The sequence below is a fragment of the Gavialis gangeticus genome, unplaced genomic scaffold (assembly GCF_001723915.1).
Source record: "Gavialis gangeticus isolate Ggan-Ray unplaced genomic scaffold, GavGan_comp1, whole genome shotgun sequence".
Classification (NCBI taxonomy): domain Eukaryota; kingdom Metazoa; phylum Chordata; order Crocodylia; family Gavialidae; genus Gavialis; species Gavialis gangeticus.
The window spans coordinates 265810-286761 of record NW_017729007.1 but is presented as its reverse complement, the minus strand read 5'-3'; the positions used below and the strand labels follow the sequence as shown (position 1 = coordinate 286761).

At 42.0% G+C, this 20952-nt stretch overlaps 1 protein-coding gene across 2 annotated transcripts in view; it reads right to left on the bottom strand.

Moving 5' to 3' along the window:
* Positions 1-20952, bottom strand: part of PTPN3 (protein tyrosine phosphatase, non-receptor type 3) — a 303867-nt gene that overhangs the window by 265232 nt on the left and 17683 nt on the right. The window lies entirely within an intron of this gene.

Genomic DNA, 20952 nt, shown 5'->3' with positions numbered 1-20952 from the left:
AACAAAACACAACACAACAGTGCCCATTCCAATAGTTATTTGTTTTTGCTTTGATCTTAAATGGAATACATTGCTAGCCCACTAGCATTTTAGAAAAGCTTTGAGTTTTCTTTCACTGGAGAAAAAAAAATGTGTTGTGTTGTATGGGATGATGCACCCCACCATCTGCAGCCCCCATCTTATAGTCTTCTCCATCATGGAACAAATACAAAAATGAATCATCTTCTATTTTTCTGCTAAAAAAGATTTTTTTTTTAGGTGCACCATAAAAGAATTACTGCCACAAACTATTACTAACCCAGTGCTTTAAAATCTCTCTTTTGATATGCGATTAAAGTTTCATACATTAAAGGTGCTTCATATCCATCAAGCATCACCTATGCTGTGCACTAAGTAAAAAAATAATTGTGAAGTCATGTAATTACAAGCTGTTTCATACAGCATGCCATTCAATGGGAAGGATAATTAAGATTAGCCTTTCCTACTTTTCTTAGTGCTGGACTTTGCAACCTTAACTTTCTTTTAATGTTTAATCAGTTATTTTTCATAAGGTAACAAAACATGGATTCCATCATGAAGATCACCTCCTTCCCATATGGCTCATCAGATCTTTGTTACAAAACAACCATCTCTATCTTTTAAGCTAATTAATTGGTAGTAGTAGGAGGCTGTTACCTACCCAGGACTAGCCACTAGATGAGGAAGAAACATTATATTAGCTTGATTCAAAGCTGGAAGAATGCCTCCTGCTCTTAGCTCTGGTACTTTATGCCAAAGCAGACTCCCAGCTGCTTCAAAAAATAAATGGGAAAGTATGAACCTACTCAGCCCTTACATTCCTGGAGTGGAGTATGCTCAGGGAAAAACTAAATCCTTGGAGAATTCAGACACCAAATTCTTAAAATTCTCTACTAACAATGAACAACCAGATTTTTAGCGGCTTACAATTTGCACAGACTTATACTTGGAATTCTTTATAAATATTCCCCATTAGAGGCAGTAGAACGGCATTTCATTAAAATTAGGTAACACACACACTGCATATGCATATACATACACACACTTTAAAAACACAAGGAGAGTACGGCAATTTATTGGACTGATATTGTTTTGTTTTACAAAAGGCAAAGTATAAAATACTGTATGTGTTAGTGTTACTACAACTAATAGTACATAACAACATACATAGTCCCAATCTAATCTCACAATAGACCCCTCTTCCTAAATTTCTAATAAGTTATATAGATGCCCCAATATAGATGACAGGCAATTTTACTAGTTCATCTTGCCATCTAGGAATATGAACCCCCAGGGTTTTTTTTCAAAGTGACAATTGTACATCTCTTCTCCACTCTTCTATATCTGGATTACCTTTTCACCAAGGCAATAAACTGCAATTTGCTCCCTGAGCCTAAGGCCAAATTCTAAAAAATACTGTCACAGAAGGCAAAGTGTAAGAGATGGTAACAGAACTGACATTCCTTTAAGATGTCAGTACCCAGTTTTCTATAATCTAGGTAGACTTCTGAATGGCAAAGAGAATATTAACACATCCTATGCCTGCTGAGCATCTAGTGCCTTCACAAGTAAACATGACCTAACTTTTTCTGTCGCACAAACCTATTAATTACAGTTCTCCAGGTCTTTGTGAAAAGTCTCCAGGAACCTCAAACACTTAATTGGTAACCTATACTCTTCATTGGTAATCTATACTGCAAAATTTAGTGATGTGCTCAGACAGTTAAAATACTGATCACATTAGAATTTTATTTGTTAGTATACTAAGGTTCTATGCTGAGTGTGCCAAAAAACAGGAATTGAGAAGTTCAAGCACTAATGCTTTAACGAGATGACAAGCTTGCACAGACCACATAAACCAAGGACTTCAAAGCCTTTGAATTTTGTAACCACATACCACGTCACATGAGTCAGCCAAATTAGTTCCATGAAATCTGTCCTTTTCACAAGAACAGAATGCCACTCCTTTCCCAACGACAGATTACATTGACAACTCACCGCTTCACCTGGATTACCTCATTCTTCCACATAAAAATAAAGAAGTGTTTAAATCAGGCCTGCCTTAAATTCAACATACATTTTGATTTTTATCAAATAGGAATCAATTGCTGAAACACCATCATGGATTAGATCAAACATAGCATCCTAGGTGCAAATGGTTCAGAGGAAGTTATTAAATGGCTCTGAAAAAGGACAAGGATCCTGATGCGGAGTTCTACCATAAACTCCTCCTGTGCTCAGAAAGAGAGGACTCAGATGACATGAGAGAGTTCTGAGGACTTGTCTCTCCACAGCCCAGGCTAACCAGGGCCTATAATTACAGGCCAAATCCAGCATCATCTCCTTACTTGTGGGCTGGAGCATGCCTATAATTTCTAGTAGCACTTTTTAAAGCAGTTAAATTTGAACATGTACCAATCACTGCAATGTTTAGCAACTGCAAGGACATGGTAATTATCCCGACATGAAGTAGTTCAAACCCCCAACAACTTTTAGTAAAATTTTAATGTGAAATATTTATTTTCACGTTATAAAATGCATCTGTCCTGTAACAATAATATGCAATAATTTTAGCTCTAATTAATGCAGCTCCACTACAGAATTAATGCATGTCAAAAGCATTAAATACACTTATACTTGAACATGTTTTGTTATCATGCCTTCTGTAACAATTACATTGTGATGATATTGGACTGAGTCAAAAGACTTTATTTTCCTGTACAAATATCTGGATTTTTTTTATTCTCTATTTTTACAGAATCAAGGAGCTACTTCCTAGTACCTATTCTTCATGAACAATTCCACATTTTATTTTTAATACTAAAGTATCCATACCCACTTCTTGAACCAGCTTTCTTGTATGTTACTTCAAATCAAGATCATCTTTTATCTGTTCTAGAACCTGCAACTGTAAAAAGTAATTTTTCATACCATCATTAAAATATTTAGTGCCATTTTGCCAGTGTAGGCACTTAAGTTGCTTGTTATTACCACTTTAATAAACTACTGCAACAGAGGTTTCTACTCCATGAACAGCATACACTCATGTTTTCTCCTAAACTGGGCTGTACTTACAGGATACCTGCCAGATTTTCCCCAGTACCTCCTTTAAACTTTATTAGACCTACATGCTGCCCTTCTCAAGAAAGGCTCCTGGAGGCTTACTGTAACAGACAGAAACAGCAAATGGAACAAAACAGTGTTCAGCAACATCCAGCCTAAAAGTCACCAGAGCTGGCTCAAAGCCAGGGGGCTTTGTGTCTATAATGTAGAAGTCCACAGATACATTGGTCTGATATCGAATCAACACAGATATAAAGGAAATCGATCACATCAGAAATTGCCCTTATGTGGCCAGTCATTTGACTGATAAATGCTTGTGCGTGCATACAGCTGCAGTGCAGCACTTAAGCAGCGAGGAGCACAGCCCGGCAGCTTGGAAAGCTACATGCAGCTGGTAAGTCTGGTGTGGTAGAAAGGGAGGGGGAAGACAGTAGAGGGGGAGCAGAGTGAAGGTGCGTGGGGGGGCAGATAAAGGCCCTCACAGTAAGGGAGGAGTGGGGCTGGGGCAAGTGCTGCCCAGCCAAGGCTGGTCAGGTATGGGACAGAGCCAAGGTTCGTCCTGGGGGAATTGTGGGTGGGGGGGATGGTGGCGGCGGCAGCTCCTGCCACTGAGTGCTGCATGTCTGGAAGCCACTGGTCCAGCGCTCACCCACTCATCCAACAACACCCACCACTGCTCCTGCCTCTAGTACAGGAAGGCATGGGGGGTGGGAAACGTGTTCCCCAGATCTGGGTGGGGTAGAGTGGGGCAGGCTAGGAAGAGCCCCATACAGCCCAGGGCCCTGCCTGCCCTGCCCCACCCCACCTAGATCTGGGGGCGCATGCCCCACTCCCATGCCCCCCTGGACAAGCAGCGGGAGCCACTGGGCAAGCGCCAAACCAGCAGGTCCTGGACAAGCGGTGTGCAGTGGCAGGAGCTGCCCCTGCCTCTCCCCCCCCGACAAGTCACAGCTCCGTCTTTTGCCCATTCCACCCCCGCTGAGCAGCGGTTAACCCAGCCCCACTCCTCCCTCACTGCGGGGACCTTGATCTGACCCCCCACGCACCTTCCCTCCTCCCCCCTCTCCTTCCACCACAACAGAATTACCAGCTGCATGCAGCTCTCCAAGCTGCCAAGCTGGTATCAGAAATTGGATAGATATTGGTCAATATGCCCCCTTAAAACTCAGCTATCAGTATTGGCCCCAAAAATCTCTACTGGTGCACCCCACCTGTCTCAGCTCCCAGATCCTCTGCCGCACCTCTTACCTTTCTCTCCCCAGCTCACCGCTGCTCCTCCCAAACTTCCTCCTCTGTCTCTCGCCTCTGACCAAGTGACCCCAAGCACCAAGTTATCCCAAACACCCACTAGTATCAACACACAGCCATGTAAGCGTAAGCATAAGTGTGTGTCACGCGCTAACAGCACAATATTGAGACCCTGAGCACTGATCTGGCACGTGTCAAGTCAACAAGAAAATAACCAGGAGTCACCACAACATGTAAAATGAATTGGTTCAGCTACTCTTTTAACACCCAAATAGCAAAATTTGGTGAATTTTATTTTCAAATCATTACATGATATGCAATATCCTAGATGTACAGAATATGTAATAGGTAAGCAAAGAACTTAAAACTAAAACTTTAATATTCAGTGTTATATATCAGCTTCATACCTTAAGGAATTACTCCTATCTGAGCAGCATAAAAATATGTATACTTGCATTGGCTTTACTAAGTATTTGGATGTTGAAATATTTGCAGCATAGAATGCTAGCCTTTTCATCTTTTCTGAAATTCAATAAAATTTAATTATACCTCCTCTTCCTCTCACAGTTCATTATGCTACAGTTCATTCAAAAATTGGCCTTCAGGGTAGATTTAATACATGACATTAGATTTAACAAGATGCCTATTTGCTTATTTAAAATGTACATTGAAATGGGGATAATTTTATGTACACCAATTTGCAGAAAATTAAAGCTCCATTAAGAAAGCAAAAGTCATTTCAAATATTCTTTCATAAAGCAAACTGGTATACAATTAGAGCCTAAACAAGCAAACAAACTGGCCTCTAAAAATATAATCACTGCTTCTCCTCCCAGACACTGATATAAAGCACATGCCTATTTTGAAATAATTATTTGCTGCCCCAAAGAAGAAAGCCATATTATAATCATGAAATGCATAGTGATAAAAAGCCAGGCAGCTCAAACTGCCTAAAAATTCCTACCTCATTAAGTATCACTATAACTTGCAAGTCTGATCTGCACTTCCTTTCGATACTGCATTAAAGCTTGCTATACCCAAAAACTGAAGTCAGAGCTAACTCAAACACCATAGGGATCCATCAAAGTTGTCCATTAAATTGTTCTGTATGCCTGAAGATGCAAGTATCCTTAAGTCTCAAAAAGCTCAGCTCTCTTCTGGATGATTACAGAATTATGTTGACACTGGCCCCCTGTAGCATTGGGATTTGCAAGGATGTATGTGGATGGAAGAACAGACCCTTCCAGTACCTACCCTGATTATTAAAGACATGTTTTCTTCTAGCAAGGAAGATCAGATTCAAGTCAAATTTTAGTTCTGTGCATAGTTTAAGAGAAATGTCAACTCGTAATATAGGCTTTTTCTCTATTGCTTATCCAGAAACAGCAATCCTGCATCTAAAATGTGAAAAGTATAAAGACACAGAAGTAGTCTGCTAAGACTCAAAGACATTACATTTATCCATGGTAAACTGTAACATGCCACACATTCAGCCTATTTACAGCACAATAAAATGGCAAACCAACCACAAAAATGTTCCACAGTTAAGTGTTGTCCACTTAACATGGAACCATCTTTGTGGCTGGTTTGCATCACACCTTACTTTTGAGGTGTGACATGTTTGTCATCAGGCTGCACAGCAGCTTTAGGCGTCAATCTGTGGGGAATACATCAGTTGCTGGGCCTTCTGCAAACTGAAAGCCTTGCAGCGTAGCTCCGTATCCAGGTGCACCACACAAATTTAGGTGCCCATGCAGGGAGTTCATCAGCTGATGGGCTCCCCATGGGCTGGTACCTAAAGCTGCAACCCACTGCAGTGCTACACTGCACAGATTTCAGCTCCCCACATACCAGCAAGTTAAAAGGGCACCATGGGAAACATGCCAACAGGGACCAGTGCTGATGCCCAGCTCGCCAAGCAGGCACACAGCTGGAATGTGATGAATTTTATCCAAAGTTCCAAAAATCGTGCCTCCTGCCATGCTAGATGTATATGGCAAGATGCATAATTTTGGAGATCCAAGATAAAATCTGTCACATCCCAATCAGGTGACTAATTAATGTTTGCCAAGGGTCCTTGTTTTTAAAATTTGAAAGGAAGCAAGGATAGGTGGGATAGAAAAATGAGGATGCATTGTGAACTTTTAAGGAGGATTGTAAATTTCCTAGTTAAAATAATTAATAAATCTAGGATCAAAAAAAAAAGAAAAGAAAAGAAAAAAAGCACATTCAAGCTACAGGACAGAGAGAGACTGGTTTAGAAAGCAGGAATATGAAAAGACTCAAAGATTATTTGATGAATTACAAGTCATTAAAGTCATGCTAACTAAACTGTGCCTGAAATGTTATTTGTGAATGTTTATTAGTTACAGTATGTATAATGTGGAAATGATTATAGGGTTTTTAAAAAAATGTTAAGCTGAGCAAATGCATCTCAAGCAGGTCCAGGGAGGTGATATTTCCCCTCTATGCTGCACTGGTCAGGCCACAGATGGAGTACTGCGTCCAGTTCTGGGCGCCGTACTTCAAGAGGGATGTGGACAACATGGAGAGGGTCCAGAGGAGGGCCACTCACATGATCAGGGGGCAGCAGGGCAGGCCCTACGAGGACAGGCTACAGGACCTGAACCTGTTCAGCCTCCACAAGAGAAGGCTGAGGAGGGATGTAGTGGCCTGTTACAAACTAGTCAGAGGGGACCAGCAGGCATTGGGGGAGTCCCTGTTTCCTCGATCACTACCAGGAGTGACTAGGAGTGTCACAAGCTAGCAGAGGGTAAATTCAGATTAGACATCAGGAGGCGCTACTTCACTGTCAGGGCGGCTAGGATCTGGAACCAACTTCCAAGTGAAGTGGTGCTGGCTCCTACCCTGGGGGTCTTTAAGACAAGGCTAGACAATCACCTTGCTGGGGTCATTTGACCCCAGTACTCTTTCCTGCCATGGCAGGGGGTCGGACTTGATGATCTGCTCAGGTCCCTTCCAACCCTCCTAACTATGAAACTATAAGACTGACATAATGCTTGAATAGCCAGATGTTCATATGAAGAGATACAGCTACACTTAAAGCTGGCATGATAGGGCAACTGTTTTTGTGAGGTCCATCTAACCCTTAAGTGTGGGGTGCCTATTTTGCAAAATAGAAAGATAAGCAACAGAACACTACTCAACTTGCATAGGAGTAAACAGCTGTAGGAATAAAGTAGCAATCCTATTATTTCTAGGAATTCTGTAAGATAAACACTGTCAAAACCAGCTTGTGCCTGTCACTCAGAGGGGTGTAGGCAAGCAGCAGAGCAGCCTGCAGGTGGCTGCACTCCCAATCAGGAGTCACATGGCTAACAGGAGGTTGCCCAATTGGGATGAGGGCACAGGTGTTTGTTATAAGAACAGGCCCTGGGCAGTGGAGCCAGCAGTTTGTTTCAAGCAGCCTAGGTGAGAACATCACCCACCTGGAGCTGCTGTTCACACATCTTGGAGGTACAGGGTAGGAACTATGGGGTTGGAGGAGGTTCCCGGTCCTGGGGCATGACCTAAAACTACACCCTGCTGGGGCTGCTTCCAGAAAATGCCACACCTGTGCTTCCCTAGTGAAGGGTGAGCATGGAGCGCCAGAAAACCTCAGCCCCCACTGCCTTGCAGGTTATCCCATGGAGGGGAAAGGCTAGCAAAGCACACCCCCCAAAAAAAGCAAAGGGCTCAGGTTTACTGTGAGGCAGGGTCCAGGCCATAAGAAGGGGCATGAGACAGGGCCCAGGTCCACAGTGAGGCCTGAGGCTCCTGAAGGAGCTGGGTATGAGGCTCCAGAGGGTGGGATTCTGAGCCCCAAGAAGGAGCTGGGTGTGAGGCTCCAGGGGCAGGGGGATTGAAGCCAGTGTCGGGCATGGGATGAGTCCCCTGTGAGGGGACCAAGAGAGTTCAGAGCAGGGCAGGGACCCCAAGAGAAAGGGAGAGGCTGGGAGCCCTCAGTGAGGACGGATCAAAGACCCCAGTGGGAGTTGTACAATTGAGAGTCCCAACATGAGGGTATGGTATTACAGGCCGGGTGATAGGCCAAGTACATTTAGGCTGGGTGTTAGGCCATGGATGCCAGCTGTGAAGGCACGGGACACTGTCTAAGGGAAGGTTCAAAGCCATGCATAAATCCTTGGCATCAGGGCAATTAAATGGGCAGCCTCCCACCTTGTTAATAATTTCCAATTGGTTTCATTAAAGGTGTGGCACGAGAGTGGTTAGCCCTAGACAAGTGTGTGGCCCAACGAGTAAACCGGCCCTGGGAGCTCCACTTGTTACAATAGTTCCTATAACACAGGAGTTCTCAAAAGGGAAATTTATATAAGATATAGCATACATATGCAAGGGGCACAGGGAAGTAATCAGAGCAACATGGGACACCCCAGAAGAGTCACAACCATGAAGCAATACAGACCCTTTTAAAGAGAGGGCAGTGAACTCGTTGATGTCTATCTCCGCCCAAGACTGATTAACCAGTTGCTCATTCCTTAGTTCCCTTCCATCTGCTACTATAACTTCGTAATTAAAGAAGATACTGTAAATTCCTAAAAGCTAAATTAAGATATATAAGGATCCTTTAGTCAAATTATCTTAAAAACTGGTAGTAGATTATGTTCTTCAAGCAATTACATCAATGTGAGGTCTCAGTGCAGTGCTGTGGCAAAACAGGCTAAGACAAAGCCTGGAGGCAGGAAAGGAAAGTATCAAATTATACAACGGTCCTACTACCTCTCCTCTAAGCCACACGTGGAACTGCTGCCAAGAAGCCCAACCCCAATCCATTCATTCCCATTCAGGTGTGCCAAATCCTGCCGACAACGCTTATTTTACCTACCCTACTAGATTACAGCAGCACACATCCTCAGAATCACCACCTCACCACACATCCTTAGAACCACCTGCCCGGTACGATTCTTGGCACATAAACAGACTGCTCTAAGATAGTTACACTGCCTTATTTCTGGGAGACAGCAAGAAACACTTCTCAGTGCCACTCTGGGATAGAAAGAGGAAGCACAGTAGGCAAGGAATTAGAGAATAACATCCTGATTACTTTAATGGGTTACCAATACTTGGTAGACTGTGGCCAGTTCTCGGTTTGTTACACTGGCCCCTACTTTGTGAGGCCCATTTAACCCTTAAGTGTGGGGTGTTTATTCTGCAAAATAAGAAGATAAGCAACAGATACATCTCAAAGGTAACTTGAGCACTGCATACAAGTACTTCGACATGGAAAGGGATCCGATAGTGGGAGAGCTCTTCCAAAAACAGCATGGTAGAATGACTGGAAGTTAAACTACACACATTCAACAGTAAAGGTCTATAAATATTGGAACAACTTATCAGGGGATTCAGAGGACTAATCATTGCTTGGAACCTTAAGATAAGGTCTCTTTCTAAAAGATATGCCTTAACCTCCATATAGTCCATGCATTTAGGTCAAATAAGCCATCATAGTGGTCCTGGATGGCTTCAGCATTCATAAAATCTAGTCCCGTAGACTTCAATGAAACTAGTCACACATATAGAGTTAATTTAGGTGTTTAAGTAACTTCAGGATTAAGACCTTAACTCTTCAGTCATCCACCATCACCAACTATTTAGTCTGTTTAGGTTGCGCAGCTGAAAACTGGCATCTCATTTGACCTGAGCCCAATTGTCCCAGGGCTTCACTCGCATCAAAACAGAAGCAGCTCAGTCAATGACATGTCACTCTACCAAGCTCAGCTGCTGCTCCTTTCCATATAAGCAGCCAGTGAGAGCACATGTAGGCCCATGTAGGCCAACAGGCCCATCCTTGAAACGAATCACAATGATTATACAGCCATACAACAGAATGTCCCAGGAAAAAACATTAATACATTTTATCTGGCATCTTTTAGAGCAGCAATACTCAACCATGGTGCCGTGGCATGCTGGGGTGCCTTAAGGTCCAAGGCATTGTGGGGTGTAACACAATGTTGGCATTGTTAGGTATAGATTGATTCACAAGCAACACCCTGATATTTTGAATAGGAATCCATAATGGTAAAAACTAGGGGTGTGCAAAGCAAGCCCTATTCTATTCAGATTCAGCCTAAATCAGGGGCAGTGATTCGATTTGTTGACTTGGATCACTGTCCCCAGTTCAGAGAATCAGCAATTCAGACACAGGCACAGCTTTAAATATTTTTTCTACATACCTCGAGGTACCAGCGCAGCTTGTGAACACTGCGATGCTGGGGCAGATGGAGCATCCCACAGAAGTGCAGGGGGCCCCTCCACGTGCTCCGTGGCAAACCCCGAAGTGGACCAGACTGGAAGTGGACCTGACCCACGAGGCACAAGTCACCAAGCTGGGGGGGCACTTGTGGTCCACTTCCAGGTCTGCTGCCAAGCATGCTGGGGAGCTCCCCATGCTTCTGCGGGACACTCCATGCGTCCCAGCTGCTCAGCATTCATGAGCCCCCTGCTACCTAGAAGTATGTAGAAAAAACATTTACAGCTGTGTCTATGTCCAAATCTTTCTGAAACTCTCCAAATCAATTTGGGGGGTTCCAATTCAATTTGGAGAGATTAAAGGATCCTCCTATTCAATTCAGATTTGGAGATTCAGCCACCAAAAATCGAGCCAAACCTCCACCAAATCAAATCAGGGACTGAAGCTCCGCACAGCCCTCGTGCAAATATTCTGACTTGCGATCTTTCTGAAGCCTCTGCAGCAGCAGAACTGCTCTAGTTTTTTTCTGCACTGAAAAAAGAGACTGAGAACAAGAAGCTAGCATTTTTCCGAGGGATTCCTTGAGTTTAAGGCGGCTGAAAACCACTGCTAGAGAGACAGACTTAAAGCAATGCAATGAATGTGTACATCTGTATGATTCCCAGAGAAAAGTCATGTCTGCTCATAGCCTGAGCAAGTTAAATGTACTTCTGAGAGTCAGCAGGATTAGTACTGAGCCAGAAATGCTACCTGTTGAATGATGAAAGCAAGACAAAGAAATCCACATACTATTCATCTTCCCAGGAACCCAAATATCGTGAACTAAAAAACAGAGAATTAAATGAGAATGAAATATAGCAGTTCATATATTCAACTTGGAGGCTTTTTTGTTGTTACTATCACTTGCAAAACCAGTTTAAAGACATTTACATGATTATCTGCCTTATTTTTAATAACTCTTTTAAATCACATTTAAAACAGTATGCTCACTACAGTAATGGCCAGTTGCCCTGTTTCCTGTACTGTATGAATTGAGGAATTCAGGAACTCTATGGCTTCCTTTATAACTTACTTCAGATTTACACAAAACCATGGCATAAAATAAACACAACTGACTCCCACAAAAGAAAACCTACAAGATCTAATACTTGGATTTATTTCTTAATGACAGCGTTTCCCCTGTTTCTTTTGTGTTGCATGAACTGCAGCTAGAAAAATGCAGAGAATTTTTTTAAACTGTCATCCCCTCTATTGGATGTAGTTAAGTTAGCATCACTGATAATTGGAGGAAAAAGAAAAGTCAAAGATGTGCTGAGGTTTCAAGTCCTTAACAGAATTTGTATTACAAATACTGCTTCAAAGTAAATATTAAGGTTCTCCACAGTTATTACGTTTAAAAGAATATAATAACTTTTGTCCTAATAGTGAAAACTCATACTAGAAAACTATGAAGGCTTTGTAAGGTGCTCTCTTAAGCACCTTACAATATACTCCCAACAAGTTCCCAGTAATCTTGCATTCTCTAATGTAAACTGACCTTATCGCTTTAAATTATATCAAATGAAATTCCACAGAAATTCACTGAACTTTACAAAGGCAAAAACTAACAACAGGCTTGGAAACTACTGGCTACTATTATAAATTTTAATGCAATGATGAAACTGGTATTAAAAAGGGGCCATGAACTCTATATTTCATGAAACTGTGTTGTGATGAATGAAAAGCAAGCCCACAATAATTTGTACATGATCAACTTTAGAACCAATTAAGGTCATGCTAATTAACAGAAGTTTACTTATCAGCATTCTAGTTTTAGCCAAAGAGAAGAGAAGAACAGAAGAAAACTTACAACATTAAAATGTAAAAGCAGAACAGATAGACACAGTGCATGTTTTGAGGAGAGATTGTGAAACTTATTTTTCAAGACATCATGTGTTTTTCAACATGCATGTTAGCAAGTAAGTCGCTGTTTTGGAAAACAACATGTCTCGTTATACTAATATACAATTAGTACCAGCTACAATAACTGAGGCTAAAAACTGGGAAAATATGTAAAAACAGCAGTCATTAGGTCTGGGCAAGCATTCACTAAAAGAAACACTTTTTGGTAAGCCCAGATAACAGCTTACCTCAGAATCTCTTTCATGTTCCACTGTGCCAAAACACACAAAAATTTGTAAGAAGCAAGAAAGCTAATGAACTGACAAATAAAAACTCAAATTGCACTGCTCAGTCAACACCACCCATAGCTTTATCTATCAACTTTAGAAAAAAAACAAATCAGCTGAATGACCAATCTGACTAGAATACATACTGGACAGTATGATATGAAAAATATTTTCATATGCTCAAAAGTACCCATAAGCAAACTGTTTCTTCACATACTTATCGGTTATGAAAGGTCATCCATAAAAAGCGATATTGTCACAGATCAGGTTTCCACACTGTAATACACACTGCTAACTGACTTAAAGGACAACAGGTACAAATTACAGTCTAAGGGTTAAAACGTAATTTTTACATTATGCTTTACTGGAACAACCTGGTTTGACGTTTCTCCTCTTTCTTGCCAAAAGCTTCACTGGAAACAGCATGAGGTTCAGTTCAGGATGGCTACATTCTTTTCATAGTACAAATGCAGTGTGCATTACTACCCAGTTTCTTTTACTGTCTTTACAAATAAACAGGGACTAGCATTATTCAGTCAAGCAAAATAATAAAAGGACACGACTAGTGAGACCCTACAACTGCCGTGGAGCAGATTTCACCACAAGGCTGGGATTCTGGCACCCAGGTTCTAATCCTAACGTGTCACTGATACTTCAAACTCTGATGAATCATTTCCCCTTCCCACCTCCCACAACTGGGAGACTGAAAATCATAATTATACTAAGTAACCAAGTGCAGCACCCCCATTTTACAGACAGGAAAAATGGGGCACTTAGCATCAGAGTCAGGGCTCAGCATTTTAGGATGCATGTTGAATGCAATGTAGGGAAGCAAGAGTCATTATTCATAAGAACATAGGAATATTTCTTCAACCACTGTGGCCTCAGCAAATGCAGAAGCATCCACGAAAAACGGTAAGAAAACAGTTCTGATAACAAAATCAAGTTAAAAAAATAAGTTCTAGTAGATATAGCAGTGCTAAAGGGAACACACGTTTTAACTCGCTGTATTGTTTCATGTAAAGCTACATTTCACTAGCCTTAGAAAGTCACACCATTCCAGTTTCCAATTCTGTACATTTTTCTTTTCAGTGAACATGTACACAAGCTGCCCGCATACAGACACAGCTCTAAAATTCTGAGGAGCCTACAGTTGTTGGGATCTGCAACAGGTTCCAGTTTATACATAATGCTTAGACTTAAACACAGTTATCTGAGATGCTGTAAAAAAGTTTACATGGAATGAATTTTGCTTGCTGTCCACATGTTTATTCATATGAAATTTGTAGGTGTGTACCAATAACGATTTTTTTTTTTAGCCAATACCAATGGCTGATTATTGACCAGCCATATAGGTTGATACCAATCCAATAGCCAATATGGAGGCCAGCAGCTCCCTGCCGGTAAGTCTGTGTGGGGGAAAGAGATCAAGGCTCCCCCCCACCCCACAACGAAGGAGGGAGTGAGGCAGGAGCTGCCTAGCCAGGCTGGTGAATGGGACGCTGCTGGGAGCAGGACAGAGATGCAGGCAGCTCGTCCAGGGGTTACAGGGAGATGGGGAAGGGAGGCAGCTCCCCACTGCTGTACACACCGCCAGGGGAGACATGGGGAGCATGTGCCCCCCCCCTGCAGATTTGTGCATGGGAGAAGGCGTGCTGCCAGCTTAGGACTAGGGGCTGTACTGTTCTCTTCCTGCCGGGGAACTAGGTCAGGGCTGCGCTCGGGGACAACCCCTCATCTTTGAGTACAAGGCTGAGGGTGGGGCAGGGAGCAGCCTGCTGCTGCAGCTCTGACTCTGGCCCCAAATCCCGGTTGGGGCTAGATTCAGAGCCTCAGCAGCCACCTGCCCCTCACCCCGCTCCCTACTGCCTCAGACCCCTCTGCCCAACCTGCTGCCATCAGGCACAGCTCCAGCTCCATTCCCTCCTGAACATGGACCACATAGAAGCTCAAGGCTGTGCCCGGCCACACAGCAGCATTCCAGGGTTTGAGCTGCTGCCATTGCTGCTGCATGACCAATCAGTGGCCAGAGCATCTATATGCTCCATGCCCAGGAAGTAATACAGCCCAAGCCACAGACAGCAGGATGGAAGGAAGAAGGGGAAGAGAGGGAGCAGAGGCTGCAGGGAAGTAGCATGGGACAAGTCGAGGGACAGAGGGCAAGGAGCCCACCTGCCCCCCTTCTGCTGCTTCTCCTCTTGTAGCAGTGGCAGGGGATGAATTTAAGACAACCCCCTTGCTATGAGATTCTATACATGGAAAATTATAACCACTTCACAAATTTTCCGTGTATAGAATGTAATTATTGGTGGGTCATCTTACATTCAAAGTAATATTGAATTCATGGAAAAGGGTATATCCCACAGCATAAACAAAGAACTCACATGCCATTTTATTTTAATACTGAAAAGGGTAAAAAAAAAAAATTCAGCCCCCAAGCTCATTAAATATTTTTCCACTAAATTGCCCATTTAAAAAAAAAAATTTCAAGGAGTTGGAAACAAACTGAACAAGGTAGGCAGCAATCACCAACATGGATAAGCAGCATCAAGACACTGCGCAGTTGAGGGTGCTGAAGTGAATGACAGACTCAACATGCACTGAAAACTGAAACTCAAATATGTATTCACTGTGGTAATAGCTCAAATTATTCCTACAGAGCAGTGATTCTCAACCAGGGTGCCTTGAGATCTTTTCAAGGGTGGCACATAATGTTAGCACTGTTAGGTATACAAACATGATTCAGAAGAGAAACCCAAAGATTTCAAATAGGAATCCATAGTTTTGACCTTTGCACATTCTTTACAACAGAAAAACGGCTCTATTATATTTTCCACAGTTAAAAAGAGAGTGAAAACGAAGAGGTGATTTTTTTTCTGAGGGATGTGTCAAGTCTATCAAGAGCTGCCTTGAGTCTAAAAAATGTTGAGAACTACTGCTATAGACTCTATAAACTAAGTTATGTCCCAAACTCATGACAGGGAACACAGCAGAAAAACTTCAGAGAAAGTTTAATAAACCATCAGTAACGCAATTTGAGTTCAAACCCTCTTAGTCATCACAGCTCCTACATAGTCAGTTTCTTAATAAATGCTAGGATTGTACCACTCCTTGAGTTTTGAAGGACAAAAATGCCAACATATATTTTCACCATAAGTTTTTAAAAAAAATCACTATTAATAGGAGACTCCTGTCAGAGAAAAGCCAGAAGTCCAGAAAAGTAACAAATTATTTATCTTGTGTTTTTGTTTGTTTGATTTTTTGTTTTTATGTTAATTAAATCAGTATTGCCAAGAAACATTGTTTTTCTACACCCATTTTTTCCCTTAACACATGAAAAACAGATTCAGAACTTGACAGAACTGTTTTCCACATTATTGCCTCAAATGTTTGGCATCTATTTATCCCAAAGGGATCCTTAAACTTACCCCACCCCACCCCACCCCATCTTCAGGCACCTTAGAAGACTTGCACAGGTCATGAAATTTACGGTAGCCATCAATTTCTCTTAACCCCTCCTCATACAACTTGCCTTCCAAGCCCTTTTGTAACCCATCTCTGGACTTTCTCTAATTTCTTCAGGTCCTTTTTACAATGTGGAACAAACTGCAGAGTACTCTAGATATGGTCTAACCAGGTCTGAGTGAAGTGGCAATATCCCCTTCCATATCTTACACCTAATATGCCTGCTGATACATCCCTAAACTCCATTTGCCTTTTTTTGCAGCTGCACCACATTGCTGAATCATGTTGAGTCTGTGATCCACTGAGATCTTTCTTTACAGTGCTGTCATGCAGATAGTTGTTACCCATTCTGCATTTGCATTTTTTATTATTCTTCCTGAGGTGAAGCGCCTTGCATTTGTCAGCACCAAATTTAATTCTGTTTGCTCTAACCCCGTTTTCCAATCTATCAAGATCCTTCTGAATTGTGCTCCTGTCCTCCTGGGATGTTTGAAATTCTTCCCAGTTTTGTGTCATCTGAAAAGTTGCTTAGGAAGCTCTCTATTCCAGGAACTAAACCACTAATAAACATGTTGAACAGCACCAGACCCAGGACAGACCCCATAGGATCCAGTTGTCAATCTCCTTTATAATAGCTTTAACTAGCCCACATTTTTCCATTTTTATTAGACAGTTGTGCTGGACTTTGTCAAAAACCTTACTGAAGCCCAAGTACACTATATCCACTGCATTCCCCTCATCCACCCAGCTAGTTACTTTGTTAAAGATCACATTTGTTTAGCACAGTTTGTTCTTAGCAAATCCCTGCTGGCTGCTCATGATTAGCCTTTCCTCTTCTTAGCACCTGCCAATGGACTTCCTCATATGTACTCCAGTACTTCCCAGGTACTGAAATTAGGCCAACTGGTTTATAATTCCCTGCGTCCTCCTTTTTTGACATTTTTTAAAGAAGGACACTATATTGGCCCTTTTCTAGTGCTCCAGTACCTAGCCTCTGTCCCATAACTTCACAAGTATTACTGCCAAGAGCTCAGATATCTCTGCTGCCAGTTCTTTCACTACTCTGGAATGAAGTTCGTCAAGCCCTGACGGCCTGAATTTGTTCAAACCAACCAAAAGTTCTCTGAAGGTCTCTCTGAACGTTATCTTGTTTCCCCTTCTTGTCCTTATTAGCTATCTGGATGCAATTTTGGGGGGGTCTGTTGTTGGTTTTTTTTAACAAGACTGAGGCAAAGTAGCTGATGATAAACAGCTCCACCTTCTTAGCATCTTCTGGTAAGAGCCCCGCTTAGCTATTCAGAAGTTGACCAGCACATTCCTTGCTCTTTGTTTTCCGACTGATGTATTTACAGAACCTCTTCTTATCATCTTAAATTCTCTCACCCTGGGCACATGTACACATGCACTTTAATGTACAGTAGTCTATTTTACTGTGCATTGAACCTTCACATAAAAAATTGTGCTAATACACAAATGCACTGTAAAAAATAGGCTACTATCACTAAAAAAAACATGCACTTTTCGCTACTAAGCAGCCAGGCAGCCTAATGCGCATTTATTTAGTACATCAAATTAGAGGTACTAAATTTAATGAGCATTAGGAAAAGTACATTAATGAGCGTGGAGGTTCATTTTTACCTCCAGGTCTTCATCTCACATCCACAGCCTGCACAAGAACCACAGGTTATTAATGCTACCCCCATGGCTGCTGGCAGTTTTCCTAAGACTCACGCATACAAATCTGTAGACTAAGAAATTTTTTTTTTTAACATGCTAAGAAAAACAACAGCAATAAAGGTCCATTGAGGGGCATGTTGTATCCTGCCAAAAGTTATGGTTTGTTTTAGATAAGTACTTTAACCTACTGAAAACCAAGCAAAAATAATAAACTTGTTGTCACACCTTCAAATAAATTCTAATTATACCAATTTTCAAAGTGTTAAGGACGATGCAGATTCATTTGAGTTTAAATGAGTTAAAACACAAAACTGGCATCATTTTTTTAAACACAAAAATCAAATTAGGCAAGCAAATTTCACATTCTCCTATCTTCCCATTTCAGCTTTTGTATTCTTAGCTGGCAGGTAAAATGTTTACCTACTTCCCTTGAAGCCTTCTTGGCGTGTTGTGGCAACTGACTGCAAAGGAATGTAGGCATGTTGCCAAACTGTCTGCTTTGAACAGGAACAGGAGCAAAGAAAGCAAGCCCACTTAGGAGCAAAGAAAGCCCACTTAGTGGGGAAGTTCAATCTGTTCCCCTCTTCATTGGGATCACTGTTAGGTGCTTTCATAGGGCAGGAATACTGATTATTGCTTCTCAATAGACAAATTCCTCAAAACAAAACATAAAAGGGAGGAGGCAAGAGAAAGGAATGGACTATGGCACCTAATCATGTTAGATACGTAATCACAGCAGAGCCAGACAATGAAAAGGACAAAAGTCCATAACTACTAAGGTTTCCTTGGTATAACATAAAACTCTTTACCGCCTCAAAACAAAATACTCAAACAAGTTACACTGTACATCGTCAATAAGCTAACTTTCCATTAAAAAACAAATTAGTAAAATAGAAGGTCAATGACAAAACAGTGACTTCCATTTAAACATTTAAGTTTTTGCAGAAAATATTAATTTTAGATAATAGAAATTAAATCATCTTGTCAAACTTAACATGCTTCATTAACTGTTTCTAATTAGCCACATTTCTTTAAAAAGCTCTTCATGTTGATTCTCTGATAGTCGTGTAAGAATGTGTACTGAGACCATCATTAAAAAAAAACAAAAAACACACAAAATGACCTCTATCCAGACTGCCTAACCCAGTATGGGCCAACGTTTCACTGCACCATCCCCAAGTATTACTCTGATCCCATTGCTCTATGTGCTTCCTGCCCTATCTGTTGCTGTGATCCCAGCTCCCTCCCCAGTTTGCAGTGTGGTACACACATTACCCATTCCATATGTAGCACCTGTGTGGGTAAGCTGGAAACCCCTGGTCTAATCTATTATCCGTATAAAGTCACCATATTTTACTTAGAGATGAATATATGTTTGAGTGCAAAATGCACTTAGTCAAGGTATGTTACTTGCACTCAAAAACCATCTAAATATGGCACCAGTATTTACACATAATGAGTACAGTTTTCTCTCGCTTTAGGCAGGTTCTGTATGTGCAAATTCACTCTTACACAATGACCCTTTTTATACTAAAACTTCGTTATATACAAGGTAAATTCACTCTTATGCGATCCGTGTGGTGGAAGCCTACAGTAAGCTGCTTTGTGCGGTGCATTCTGGGAGTGATGCACACCAAAATATAGTCTCCTGTGTGGATCTGTGCTCCTCACTCATCTGCAACACGTGTTTCTGTAGTTGCCATCCCCATTATGATAGTACCCTGTGCTTGTGCATACTGTCTGCTGTTGATGAGTACCAAAATTGTCTTGTAAAAGTGGTAGAAATGGGTCCAGGGGTCAGTACAGTCGAGGTTTTGGAACATATCTCTATCTGTTACATTGTAAAGTGGGTTTCTTTTATGCAAATTCTATTTATGCACCGTTTTCCAAAAAAACATGGACAGCATAAAGTGAGGGAAACTTGCACGCTCAGTCTGCATTTGAACTTTGGAACCAAAGTACAAACTCTGGCCTGTGCTGCCTATGTTTTTCTATGTTCACTGACACCTATTGCACTACAGGAGTAAGCCTCTCAATAAATAAATAAATAAATAAATAAATAAATAAATAATCACACCTTCTCAATGTTTCACTGGCAAGAACCTCGGAACTGTGGCCAAAGAACTGTTCCCTTCTGATTCTCAATGGGTAGTACATGGAACCAGGACTTTCTAGTCTGCTAATTCAAAAGAACTAATAGTTGTCCTGATAAAGAAAGAAAAATTACTGAAAAAAATGGAAGAAAAAACCTGTAAGTGTTTGAGAGGAATTCAAGTAGAGTTTGAAAGGTGCAAAGCTACATTTTTCAGCTTGTGGAAAATCAATGGGCAATATAAAATGCATAAGATAAGAAGGAGAGAGAAGGGAATGATAAGCACAAGAGAGAGAGAAGGAAGAAGAAGTAGACTGTATTGTAGAGATGCAGAGGAAGAAATACAAACAAAAAACTGGAGATCAGACTATATGGAGCCTTGAAAGCAAATTCAGAAAGTCCCTAACTTGAGAAGAATCAGAGCCCAGGAAAGAATTTAAAATACATGAGGTACCTGTTTTGTACAGGTGCCTGGCAACAGCACAGTTATGGCTGCCTTCTAATAGCAGCTTTAAAATAGCGTATTTACTCAAATGCAAGATGATTTCTCTCCCCCTCCCCCAATCAGGATGTGGAAAAAAAGGCCTCACCTAGGATTTGAGTAACAGCCTGGGGCAGGCCCCAGGGCTCATTTGAAGAAGGGAAGCAGAGGAGCAGAAGGGAGAAAGGGTGAGGGGTGGGCAAGGACCACAAGAGACCCTTGTGTGTGGCTCAAGGGCAGTAAAGGGGATAATGCATACCCTGCCACTTCCCTCTGCTCTGGCACTGGTCCCTCCAGCCCTTATCCATATTAGTTGGGAGCTGCTGCCACTTGCCCAAGCCAGGCTGGGGCCTCTGTTGTTGCTGACTGCTCCAGAGTGGGAGCAGAGCTGCAGCAGGAGGGGGAGGCAGGGGGCAGGAACAGGCACAGAGGGACAGGTAGCAGTGGGGAAGCATTAAGGGGAAGAAGACACTGGGGGAGGTGGAGAGGGGAGGCAAACACAGGCATGAGGAGCAGCAGAGGGCAGGCG